The following is a 13,136-nucleotide window of genomic DNA, read 5'->3' as shown; positions in this document are numbered from 1 at the left end:
TAGTCCATTTTGTTATTTGGATTTTTATAAACTTGTAGCATGGTAGAAATTCCACTTGATTTACGCTGCTTTTTACCAGAATTACTAATTTTCTGGATGTTCTCTTTCTACATTTCTCACAATTTTATTTTTAGCTTCCTTTATTAGTTTGATCCAACTTTACAATCTTCTGAACATTTAGACAAAATATTATCTAAACGTAATTGTAATTGACAAATGAGGTGTTTTGTTAGTTTACCTGAGCAATGCTCAGGGTGAGCTATTGTGGTGGCCCTGTGTCCGTCGTCCGTCGTCGTGCGTCGTCAACCTTTAACATAAACAACATCTCCTCTGAAACCAATGACTGCACATCAACCAAACTTTACAGAAATGATCCTTGGGTAGTCCTCTTTCAAAATTGTTCAAATGGTTCCGGTCTGTTGCAAATGTAGGTCATAGGGCCAGAAAAGAAACTGTTTTAGAATCACTCCAAAGCAGAAGGACCAAGCACAAAGTCATTCTCTTCTATAAAATGGTAAACTCTCTCGTTCCTCCCTATCTCTCAAATCTTGTTCCAACATCAGTTGGTAGTGAAACTCCTTATGGGCTTTGCAATTCTGAAAATATCAGAAACGTCCATTGTAAGTCTCAGCTATTTTCCAATTCTTTCCTTCCTTTAACTATTAACGCTTGGAATAATTAAGAACCCAACGTCCGAAACTAATCAACTTTATCATCTTAGGGACATAACAAAAGTTCCATCTTACTGTTACACTGGAAGCAGAGAAGTGTCTATCCAACATTCTAGATTACAAATGCATTGTAGTTCTCGTAAAGAACATCTTTTTTTTTAGCTCACCTGAGCAATGCTCAGGGTGAGCTATTGTGATGGCCCTGTGTCCGTCGTCCGTCGTCGTGCGTCGTGCGTCGTCAACTTTTAACATAAACAACATCTCCTCTGAAACCAATGACTGCACATCAACCAAACTTTACAGAAATGATCCTTTGGTGGTCCCCTTTCAAAGTTGTTCAAATGGTTCCGGTCTGTTGCATATGTAGGTCATAGGGCCAGAAAAGGATTTCAAAAAACACAAAATTAAAAAATCTTCTTGTCTGAAAGTACATGGGCCAGAGCTTTGATTTTTTGGTATATGGTATCATCTATGGGTCCTCTACCAAAGTTGTTCAAATTTTGTCCCTAGTGTCAAAATTGGTCCCGCCCCGGGGGGTCATAGGTTTTTCCTTATATGTATATAGTAAAATCTAAAAAAATCTTATTCTCTGATTTGGCAAAGGCTACAGATTAGATATTTGGCATGAAAACATTGTGTAGTAGACCTCTATCAAGATTGTTCAAATAATGGCCCTAGGGTCAAAATTGGCCCCGCCCGGGGGGTCATTGATTTTCATTACATGCATATAGTGAAAACTTGAAAAATCTTCTGGTCTGAAAGTAAATGGCCTAGAGCTTTGATATTTGGTCTATGGTATCATCTGAAGGTCCAATACCAAAGTTGTACAAATTTTGTCCCTAGTGTCAAAATTGGCCCCGCCCCGGGGGGGTCATAGGTTTTTCTAATATGTATATAGTAAAACATAAAAAATCGTCTTCTCTGAATTGGCAAAGGCTACAGGTTAGATATTTGGCATGAAACATTGTGTGGTAGACCTCTACCAAGATTGTTCAAATAATGGCCCTCTGGTCAAAATTGGCCCTGCCCCTGCTATATAGTGAAAACTTGAAAAATCTTCTGGTCTGAAAGTAAATGGCCTAGAGCTTTGATATTTGGTCTATGGTAACATCTATAGGTCCAAAACCAAAGTTGTTCAAATTTTGTTCCTAGAATTAAAATCGGCCCCGCCCTGGGGGTCATTGATTTTCCCTATATGTATATAGTAAAAACTTAAAAAATCTTCTTTTAAAGAACCCAAAGAGCTAGAGCTAAGATATTTAGCATGAAACATCTTCTAATGGGTGTCTACCAAGTTTGTTCAAATAAAAGCCCTGGGGTCAAAATTGGCCCCGCCCCGGGGGTCATTGGTTTTCCCTATATGCATATAGTAAAAACTTTAAAAAAATTCTTTTAAAGAATGCAAAGAGCTAGAGCTAAGATATTTAGCATGAAACATGTTCTAATGGATGTCTACCAAGTTCGTTCAAATAACAGCCCTGGGGTCAAAATTGGCCCCGCCCCGGGGGTCATTCATTAGCTCGACTTTTTTTTATCGGTATATATATATATATATATATATATATATATATATATATATATATATATATATATATAATCTAGTAAGTGTCTACAAAGATTGTTCAAATAAAAAGCCCTGGGATCAAAACTGGCTCTGCCCCAGGTGTGTCATTGTTTTTAACTATATGTGTAAAGAAAAAAACTTGAAAAAATCTTCTTTTAAAAAACCCAACAAGCTAGACCTTAGATGTTTAGCATGAAACATCTTCTAATGGGTGTCAACCAAGTTTGTTCAAATTAAAGGCCTGGGGTTTAAACTGGCCCCGCTCCGGGGGCTTATATACAGGTGAGCGACTTTGGGCCATCATGGCCCTCTTGTTTAAAAATATCATTGAAAGCCCATTATGCACTTGTGGACAAATTGAAAACACAAAACACTTTCTTCTTGCATGTCCAATTTATTCTTATCAAATAACAACCATGTTAAACAACCTCAGCAATATTATCACACGAATCCTGGAAAATATACTCCTATTTTGAAATGAATCTCTCCACTCGGACAAAAACGAAATCATCTTTAAACATATAAACACATACACAAAGATTTAAGCGCTAATTCAAACCCACTATCGCTTCGTCCCTGTAAAAGACCCCCACATCTCAAATCTTTTTCCCTCCTAACTTTTCTCCGTGGACTTTCCTAACCTTTACTTCCTCTAAATTACTTAAGCTAAAATAGTTTAAAAAATCAATACATTTTTTCTTTTTTGTATTTTTTTTTGTCATTTTGATCTGTTTTCCTTTTTATTTAAAACAATGTCTACCATTTCGTTTATTTATTTTATTCCAGTTCATAAATGTTTCAGATGAAGTTACATCGTCAGTGCAGATTCTTATGAAAGACAGAAGCGGTGCTTAGTATAAGCTACAAAGCTTTATCCTTTATTATGTTAAAACTTTGCTTTACATACACAATGACTGTTTTTATAAAATATCTTTTTGTTATTACTCGATTGTTTTTAATTGTATAACATGTGTGTAATTCTATTTGGGAAATAGATATTGTTTAAACCAAAACAAAAGCTATTTATCAAATAAGATCGTTCAACATAGAATATTATCTTATCTGTTAAATATGTATGGCTACTTTGCATTTTCGATTCATACTATGTCCATTAAATCAAATTCACGATAATAAATAATTTATTAATTTACCACATTTCAGATACAGTATTATGAAAGAGTGCTGGTCTTTTTTACCCGAAAGACGACCTGAATTTTACGATTTACTCGACAAGTTGGACAAGTTTCTGCAAACAGTTGGAAATAAGGTTATTGTTGCTTTCCACAAGAACAGTTTAGCTTAAATAATTCGTTGATCGTAAATATTCATTAACGGCGGATGATAACAATTGTGTGCTTTAACTTAAATTAATAATTATGTATCTGCAAAATATCTTATTGTATTTCATTATAATGTTTGATAATCAACATAACCTTCTACATTATCTATTGTGTTTTCTATAATTAAATATAAAATAAAGACTATGAAGTCTTTTGCTATATTTACATTCTAACTAATTTTGATATGGCTTTGTTTCATATTATTTACATAATTTTACTTACTATTTGCAAACGTGCGTATTTTGTTTTAGTTCTTTTTATTAGTGAAATGTTTGATATCTATTAATCAATGTTTGATAATACCATGTATTTGTTGTAAATAAATGCCAGTAAATGTATCTTTTAGGAGTCCTATAACACTGTGTAGAGACAAAGGAAATGGACGAAGTTTATCTTTTTTGTCAGGAGTGTTCTATACTGGATATTGTGTCAGTTTTGTAAATAAACGTAAAAAACTAAATATTAATTATTTTTAAGATTTAATATTACGAAAGATCAAGATATGGATATGGATGTTATAGACGAATTGTGATATATCAAGATGAAATATATTATTTCTTTCATGATTTTGCGGACGAATGTTTTTACTGTAAATGTAATAAAGGTGGAATGAGGCGGAATGAGATTTATATTTGTGATATCACATGGACAGAATAATTATAATTGTGATAGACATTTCTCGCTTTTTATATTCTTTGTGACTGTTTTACTACACATTATTCTATTATTGTAGGCTATAAAGAGATGTATATTACTTAATGCTGAAATAAATTGTTGATGTTGTTGTTGATGTTGTTCTTGATTTACATGACATTGCTTCAACTATACATAAATGTTGCTCATTGTTCGTGAGACATCTTGTTTTATAAGTTTGTTTCATGACAATTTAAATTTTGATTAAATCTATAAAACCGGGACAATAGTATAACTATTGTGTCCAAAGTTAAATAAATTTTTGTGAAATTTCTTTTCCCAATCTTGTTTTGTTAACGGCTATTAGCACATATTTATAAGATATATTAGACTTTTACTAGCACTAACAAAAGGAGTCATTTGTGGATTTTTCGGAGCTATGTCATGTCAACGTTGCTTTTACCTTGTTTATCAATGTTCTCGTCTTTTTCCTGCTGTTAGTGCTAATTTCAAGGAATTATATATATTACTGAATACGTTATTTCAATATATGTGTGAAAATAGGTTCGTTTGGGTTTTATTAACGTCACTCTGAAATGTTAACTGTTCATATTGTTTTCGTATTTAATCCATTTTATTTCATTTCGCGATAAAAGAAATAACGAAATGGTGTCCTATCATCCTTATTTTGCGGCATTAGTAAAAGAGTTATCCGCGGATTTTTGTTTAAGACACACTACAAAGGCAGACAATAAACAGATGCCAAGTATATAAACGGCAAATGACGCTTCCAAAGACGTATTATTTTCCAACGTCACTGAAAAATGAATATTAAAAGAATACAAATAAACGACCCGCTACACAATTATCAACAAGTGAGAGCAGATTCAAAGGGGCGGTACTGGAAAGTACAATTGTTACCGTTCATGCCCCCGCCCTAGGCATCCGGCTCAAGCAGAATAAGGGTGCATTTTTAATATGAAAACATACGCAGATGTGTCATACGGCAGGGCTGACGGTCCTACAAGAAGATAAGCGAATACTAGTAATTATATTACAATACTATAGGTCTACATGAATTACCTCTCTTTTATCTATTCACTTGTGGGAGTTGAAAATTTATTAAATTATAAAAACGCTGACACAGATTTCTTACAAAAATTAAAATTTGACTCCTTCTACAAAAATATAAAAATGTGAATTATCTTCATGTAAAATTACTGTTTTTGGCATTATTCAATTGACTCTTTTCTCTTAACCATTTTACCTGAAATCCTAGCAAATTTGTTCACAAAATATCAGGAAATAATTTACAAATTCAAAATATCATTATATTCTTGTTTTAATTTGAAATTTGGCATCGTAATTGCAGAATTTTATTTCTAAAATGAGGAGATGGTTATATGTGCGTTATACATTACCAGAAGTCGGCAAAGTTGGAACACATAACACATCTGAGAATGTTTCTAAATTCAAAATTTCACCATTTCCACGTTATCTTGCACATTCCAGTACAGTCCATAAACAGGCTCAATCGGACCGAGCCTACAACATTTTCAATTTTGCCGTGTATGACTTTCTTTAGGGATTCTGCTTTTCTATTTTTTGACAATACACATAAACTCCACTTCCATCTGTTTTGTTTTGTAAATTTGTTTACCCCGTCATAGGTACAAAGGGGGCGGGTAGGGAGCATCCCCATTGTACCTTACAATTACAGTTTTTTGTATATATAGTTATATAAATTACACAAAATATAAATTGTGTAAAATTATGAAACATTTATGTACAGCAAGATATCAAAATATTAATATAAACACCTGTTGAAAAACATTACTATTGATCATTATGTTTATTTATACAATCATGCAACATGTCTTCAGAACAATGGACAATTTCATGAAAAGTATGAGTTTTGCAGAACTATATAATTATCAAATTATAAACAAAGAATGGAATTTTTAAGGGTTTGGAAAATAATGGATAGAAGAAAAAAGAGACTTATAAAAAGGCTTCGGTGGCAACTATGCCTGTTTAAACTGAAAACTTAAGAATTTATATAAAACTTAACTGTTTTTATATAAAATGTTGGAATGGATGAGCTAGGGGCTGGTGGAAATTTCCCGATAGTATTATTGGAGTTGTGGTTTAAGAATGTCAAAAAACTATCAACATTACTCAGTCAGATTATGTCATGACTTTTCAAAAATATTACATTTTTATAAAAAATATGCTTTGACAGGAAAACGTTTTGTTTTTCAGCCCACCACACATCAGCAACGATATGTAATCGATGTAAAATTTGAAAAATTCTTTGTAATTGCATAATTCTTTGAATTTGAAATAAAACGAAAATTTTGTTTGATTTGAAATTTAAATTTCCGTTTTTGTTTTATTCTTTTTTAAACCAAACTGTTATTTGATAAAAAATGTCGTTCTTATCATTGAAGCATATGATGTGGTTTTATATAATACGAATATACTGCTTTGAAAGTAAGCAAGAAGCACGTAGTAGTTTTCTCCCTTGTCCTTTAGAATTGAATTCAGTACTTGATTTAAATATCTATTAGTTTAATTACGGTGTTTCTTGTTAATTATGATTTTTTTTTGTTGTTGTTTGTTTGTTTTTTGTTTGTTTGTTTTTTTTGTTTGTTTTTTGCGTCGAAGAATATGCTTCTTTTTGTAAACGATGTTTACCGGATACGTTACGGTCTGAGTACCAGTTATCGGTAACTAACCCTACCCTTAACTCATCCCTTTTTGACACCGACAGAGATTGTGTTTTTGAAATAGGAACATTGATGTTCAAATATTGAATCAAATGCACTCATTGTTTACAAATTTAAGCCACAGATAATAAAAGTAGTGGTGTGTTTCGCCGATATGTAAAGAGAAATAAATTATATGACATTCATAATATTGACATGTTTTGTAATAATTATTATCATAAAATCATTTCAGTATTTAAAAGGACGAAAATCATTAAAATGGTTAAGAACATTAATCAATTAAAGTCATTTTTACAGTAGCTACATATACGTATATCCATTAAATGTGTCTTTAGTTACATAATTATTATGTCTGTTATGTTACATTTGTAACATAGTCGACATGAATCTTGTGAAAACCTTTCAAGATTGGAGTAGCAATGCACGTTATCGTTAATCAAATAAATTTGGAAAATAAATTAGACTTGTTAAATGACCTCTGCTGTACAATTCATTTTAGATATAAAAAATATTTCTCATGACGTTAACACGCGTTTACATTTCGTTTGGCTCATTTATTTAAAATAAGCGTTCAGGGTGTATGATTAGGTTACCAAAAGGCATTAAGCGGATTGAAAATGACAGAATAGAAATTATTTAAAGTTTGCATGGTCTTAGAATATCCTAACAGAAAAAAAACATTTTAAAGAGAAACAATTTGGTGTTACCGACCACACGTATGAGTAATCTACCTTTCAAACATAAGATATTCCTAATATTTCTTTTCTTTTTGACTCTCCATAACAAACATTGCAGTACATATTTACCCTGTCAAATTAGTTACAAATAAATTAAAGATATTTGTTACTAAAACGGTATATGTTATATATATTTGTATATATTGTATATACATATAGTAGTTTTTTCTTTTCCTTACCATGTTGAATATTTGTTAAAAACTTGCCCTGTCAAACTTTGGTACTGTCCATATAATAATAAGTTTAAAAAGAATAGGGATCGGTCAGGTGTATCGACTAAGGACTGCTCAAATATATGTATTTATGTATTAAATCTCATCTAGAGAGTGAATCTGAACAGTATTTGGTCACTGGACTTTCTATTACAGAGAGTAATATGAAACGAGTCAAAAACTGAAGATGTTGTTATCCTTCAAAAACATTGCTTGCATACTGATTATGAGTGTTTGATATTATAAATGTTTATAAAATAATTAATTAAAATCATCCTATAACCGATTAAAAGAGGAAAATTGATTTTTTTTTGATTGGCAAGGCAAGGTTCTCTCCTCTGCTCTACTCCTCAATAACTCTTTCACGTTAAATAGATAACAAATATTGCTCTCCCCTGAATCTTAAAAATATATCCAATAAAACAAAAACATCGACATAATTATTAATAATGACTTTCAAGATCAGCAATGTACTTAATTGTTTATCAAATACATTTGGAAAAGGGATAAAACATGACAAATGACGTCTGCTGTACAATTCATCTTTGATATACATATCTTTTTTCATATGTTTCAAAGTAATAGGACTAAAAAACCTAGTTGTCATAAAAGTGTAGAAATTTACGTTGACAGATTTATTCCTGTTAGATATCAGAAAAATAAACTGGAACTCTCACTCCAGTGTATTGATTAAGGCTGAAATGAGCGAAGTTTTACAAAATTAACCCATATTGGCCGCTCTCTGATAAATATATTTTACAATTTTAGGAAATATCGTTTACATTTCTCCATATGTTTTTAAAATCATTTCAACATCAAAGCAAATAGAAAAGAAGAAAACAATTATCACAAACATATGATAAAATAATGAATAATAATAATCGAGTCAAAGGTACATTTAAATTATGTCTTAACTTTAAACGATGAAGAAGCCTTGTTTTAATTTAAAGAAATCCTTTACATCAAGGCTTTTTGTCCTTTTTAATTATGAATAAGAACTTAGTTAAAAATAGAAAAATCAGCATTATGAGAAACCTTATTGGTCTTAGTGAAACATTTCTTTCTGGCAAGTTCATCTGAATAAATAGTTTGTTAATTAAAGAATACAATAGTCCTATTGTTTCTGTTTGTAATTCTCAAGTACGAAACTTTTACCGTAAAAGGAATTTGACTGCATCAAGGTAACGATTAAAAAACACATTGCATTTTCAATTATACTTTTCGTATATCTTTGTCCTTTGAAATATTTGTTCTGATTTGAAGTTGTGTTAATATCATTATGCCAGCTTCATTTATTAAAGTTTAAACAAAAAACTTCAAATCATGTTCTAATATTTCGTAAGTGATGCTCTTAACACAGTAGTAATCGTCTTTATTTAGCTAAAAGTTTTAGAACTTACAATTCCATTAGGTACGTAAAAACGATTAAAATATAGTGACGCTAAAAAACAGACCATATAAGATCATATGTCTTGCTGCTTGTGCATAGGGTTAAACAATATTACTGCTTTTGTTTCTTGTTTTTGCTTTTTGTTGTTTTTTTTTTGTTATGGTTTTTCCTGTTGTAGTCGTTGTTTTTTTGTTTGTTTGGTTTATTTATTTTGTGTTTTTTGTTGTTTTTTTCTTGGCGGGGGAATGTTGTTTTTTTGTGATGATTGCTGGTATTCAATATTGTTTGAAAGTCGTGAAATTTCTGATAAACAGTTTGAATAACCATATAAAATTTAATAAAAAGAAAGATAAGTTTTATTTGCCATGTCCGTTGGCAAACACTATCTACTAGACACCACTTTAAACCTTGTAATGCGATTAACATAAGTAAAAAGAAACATCCAAATTTGGCCACATGATTTTACCCAATATGTTTACCGCTTTAAACAATGTCAGACATAAGATGTACCTACAGAAAAAACCTTAATTCAAACCATAACAACGATGTACAGTACGAAACATGCGCAAGAGAGTATGTGAAACCCTGGTCGGAACATAAGTTTAATCCTATTTTTGCCAGCTCGATCATAGGGTTTCATCCTTGTTATAATATTATCCTAATGTCTATGTAGTAATATTCCATACAATTGGAAAGCGTAGATCGAGTGTTAATCAAACTCAATGTGGAATCCTAGTCCACCGTTTAGACCGTTTTTATTTGGCCCTACCCACTTTGAACTAATGAATCTGTTGGAAGTCTTTTTTTATTACTTGTATATCGCAGCCTGCTATGTATACTGTAATTACAATATTTTACAATGCGTGTATTTAATGATCAAATGCAAACGATTATGAAATAAGTATTTATAAGATGCCTTGAAAAAATAATGTTTGACAGTGAAATAATCATTGTAAGCTATACAAAAGGAGCATCATCGCCTGTTAAAAGTTGGGACATTGTAACTCTACCTAGTCCGTTTTGATTGTTAAGAAGAACATCCTGATCATGACGGTTTACAAGAGATAGAAATGGCGACACGTCAGGGATTTAAATCACGAAGTTTGTTAACTTTGTCCTTATTTGATTTCAAGTCAGATGATATAATATTACTTATTGGTTATATAATTTTACACTATTTTGTAACGGCAACTCTAATGGTTCAGTATTTTAAATAAGTTTTAGCTTACTAGTCAAACAAATTTTCATTTCCTCGTAATCTCATGTAGCTCGGGATCCAACATAGTTGAGCGACTTTGTTTTTAAGATATCAAGAACGCGCAAAAAGAATACCTTTATCATAATATTATCCGATATTCGATTTTAATTGATAATAACACGGAAAGTGAATTTGAAAAAAAATAAATAGCTTTTGTTTCAGCAGAACTATTAGGTAGTCTATTGTAAAATTTTAATGTAAAACGATTTTCAAGAACGGCTGCACCTACTTTGCAACGATATTTTGAACCGTTCGTGTAAATATGGATAAAATCTTCATGTTCACCGTTGAAATAAAAAAAATGCTCCTTAAATATTTCAGAAGAATTGGATTACTTTTATAAAGTTGAAAGACTAACACCGTTAACTTCTGGAGAATTGTACGTCCACGAAGGAACAATTTATGGGTCTACATCGTATTTTAATTTATTCTAAAGTGTCTTTACACGAAGGTCTAATGGTTTAATTTCATTTGAATTTGTTTAGAAGAAAATTCGCTGTAATTTTATTTAATACATTTGTAATAACTTTTTAGCTCTTTACTATTCGAAGATACCCTAGCTGTATTTTGGTAAGAAATTTTTTTTTCGACGAAAATAAAAGGAAGATTCTCCAGCTTCATTATAGAGACTTTCTAAAGACGATGTTCGAAGCAATTATACAAATATTTTTGATCCTTTTACTTTTTGTTATTTAATAAGTAAAAATCGTACCTTATCCAATCTATTAAGGAGCTAATTAGAAAGAAAATCAATATGATTTGCGAGTATTTCTAAAATTGTTTTCTTCGACTAGTATTTCAAATACGGAAAACATTACTGTATTTGTCCAAAAGTTAATAGACTGCACAAATATTTTGCTTAAAGACTGCTTGTTTCCACATGTTGAATAAATAAGTCTAATTTAAAATACTGGTTTGACATAAGTACGATTTTGAAATCGGCAGAAAACATGCATTGAAAAAGAAACTAAAATGTTTAAGTTGGGTTATCGAAATTTAAACGCATTTTTAACATTTAATTATACAATGTATCTTATATTATTTTGTTGGACTTTCAAAACAGGTAAAAATACTACACAGGGTAAAACATCATGTATAACCAATTTGACATCTGTATTCCTTAAACGATTTAAACGTAGAAAATTCTACACAACAAAGGATTAGATGTGCGCGCAAGTGCAATTTTGTGATAATGCCATAATTATGTATTTAGAAATGCACTATTTTAAACAATTTATAAACTGAAATAAATATTTTATTTAATATACCCATCAAATCGGTTCTGTTTCAATTCCTTTGATTTTTTTGCAGCCCAGATTTATATACTCACCATAGCTGACACTGGAATTTGTAATGTGAGGTCGATGTTATGCCTCGTCCGCGCACTGTGGTTTTATTCTATTTTAGTTTGAAATTTGTTCATTACGTTATGTTTATTGTGTTTCTTAAACAAATTCAAATGTTGACATTAAGTTTATATTATTTCATACACATTGCGTGATTTCCCAATTTTTAATAACTTTTTCATAAATTAGTTATCTTTCTATTTCAAATATTTAACACTCGGATAAATCATTTCTTATGAGAAATATTACCACCAATAATAAAATATTCATTTCAATTTGGTAAGAATCCATGATAATTTTGATTTAAGGTAGAACGCGACACTTTGCGAACTTTCGAGTAGCGTCTTGAAAATTTGCATGCAAATAATTGACCATATTTCTGATTGGATTTCGTTGATTTTATTTAAATAGTTTCAGCCAATTTTTGTACACACGACGTCAAAGTTGACCATCAAAGCCCGTTTTTGAACATGACGTCGTTGCGTATCCTTGGCAACTGTTACGGGTATTTCAACGCCATTGGCGGACAAAATATCTTAAATCCTACAGCATTCGACGGAAATTATTTTTCCCTTCAAGCAGATATAAAATTTATTGTTTTACGCCGAAAATTGTTTGAGTAATGGAAAGAAAATTGTCAATTTTGTGTAAAATTTGACGTTCAGTTTAGCCGCATTTTTAGGCTTAAAATCGGCTTATTAAAAAATTCCTGAAATAAATTTTTGATTTTTTTCTTTAAACGTCCTTTAAAATGTATACTTAGTCAAAATAACTAAAAAAATTAGGGGGTCACCGACTCAATTTTTTCGGTACACGTGATTTTATTTCCCCCACCCCTTTGGATAAAAGTCACGCTATCACGGGGCGTTTGGGTTTTTGATGTTATTAAAACGATCGCCCTGTGTCAAATCCCTTTTTTACGGCATTTTAAGCTATTAATACCACTGCGGAAAATATATGGATACAATAAAGGGTACGGAATTCCGTATAGTATAGATAAACAGGTAAAAATAAGTGAAATTTGATGTACGGGACCGTATATCATGCAATACGTATATGACTAATATACCGTGATCCGTACACTCGTAATATGCGGGAACTTTGAATGAAGTCCGTATTAACTAAAATGCGCATTTTTTTAATTACACGGTCAGATATTACCAAAACATGATTTTTTTATTCTTGTAAATACAGATTTTGTATATAAAACAAAGAATAAAGATCTACTTCAGTATTACCCACTTTCTACAAGAGGA

This window comes from Ruditapes philippinarum, unplaced genomic scaffold (assembly GCF_026571515.1).
Source record: "Ruditapes philippinarum isolate M1 unplaced genomic scaffold, ASM2657151v2 ctg149_1_1_1_1, whole genome shotgun sequence".
Taxonomy (NCBI): Eukaryota; Metazoa; Mollusca; class Bivalvia; order Venerida; family Veneridae; genus Ruditapes; species Ruditapes philippinarum.
This window is presented reverse-complemented; position numbering follows the sequence as displayed.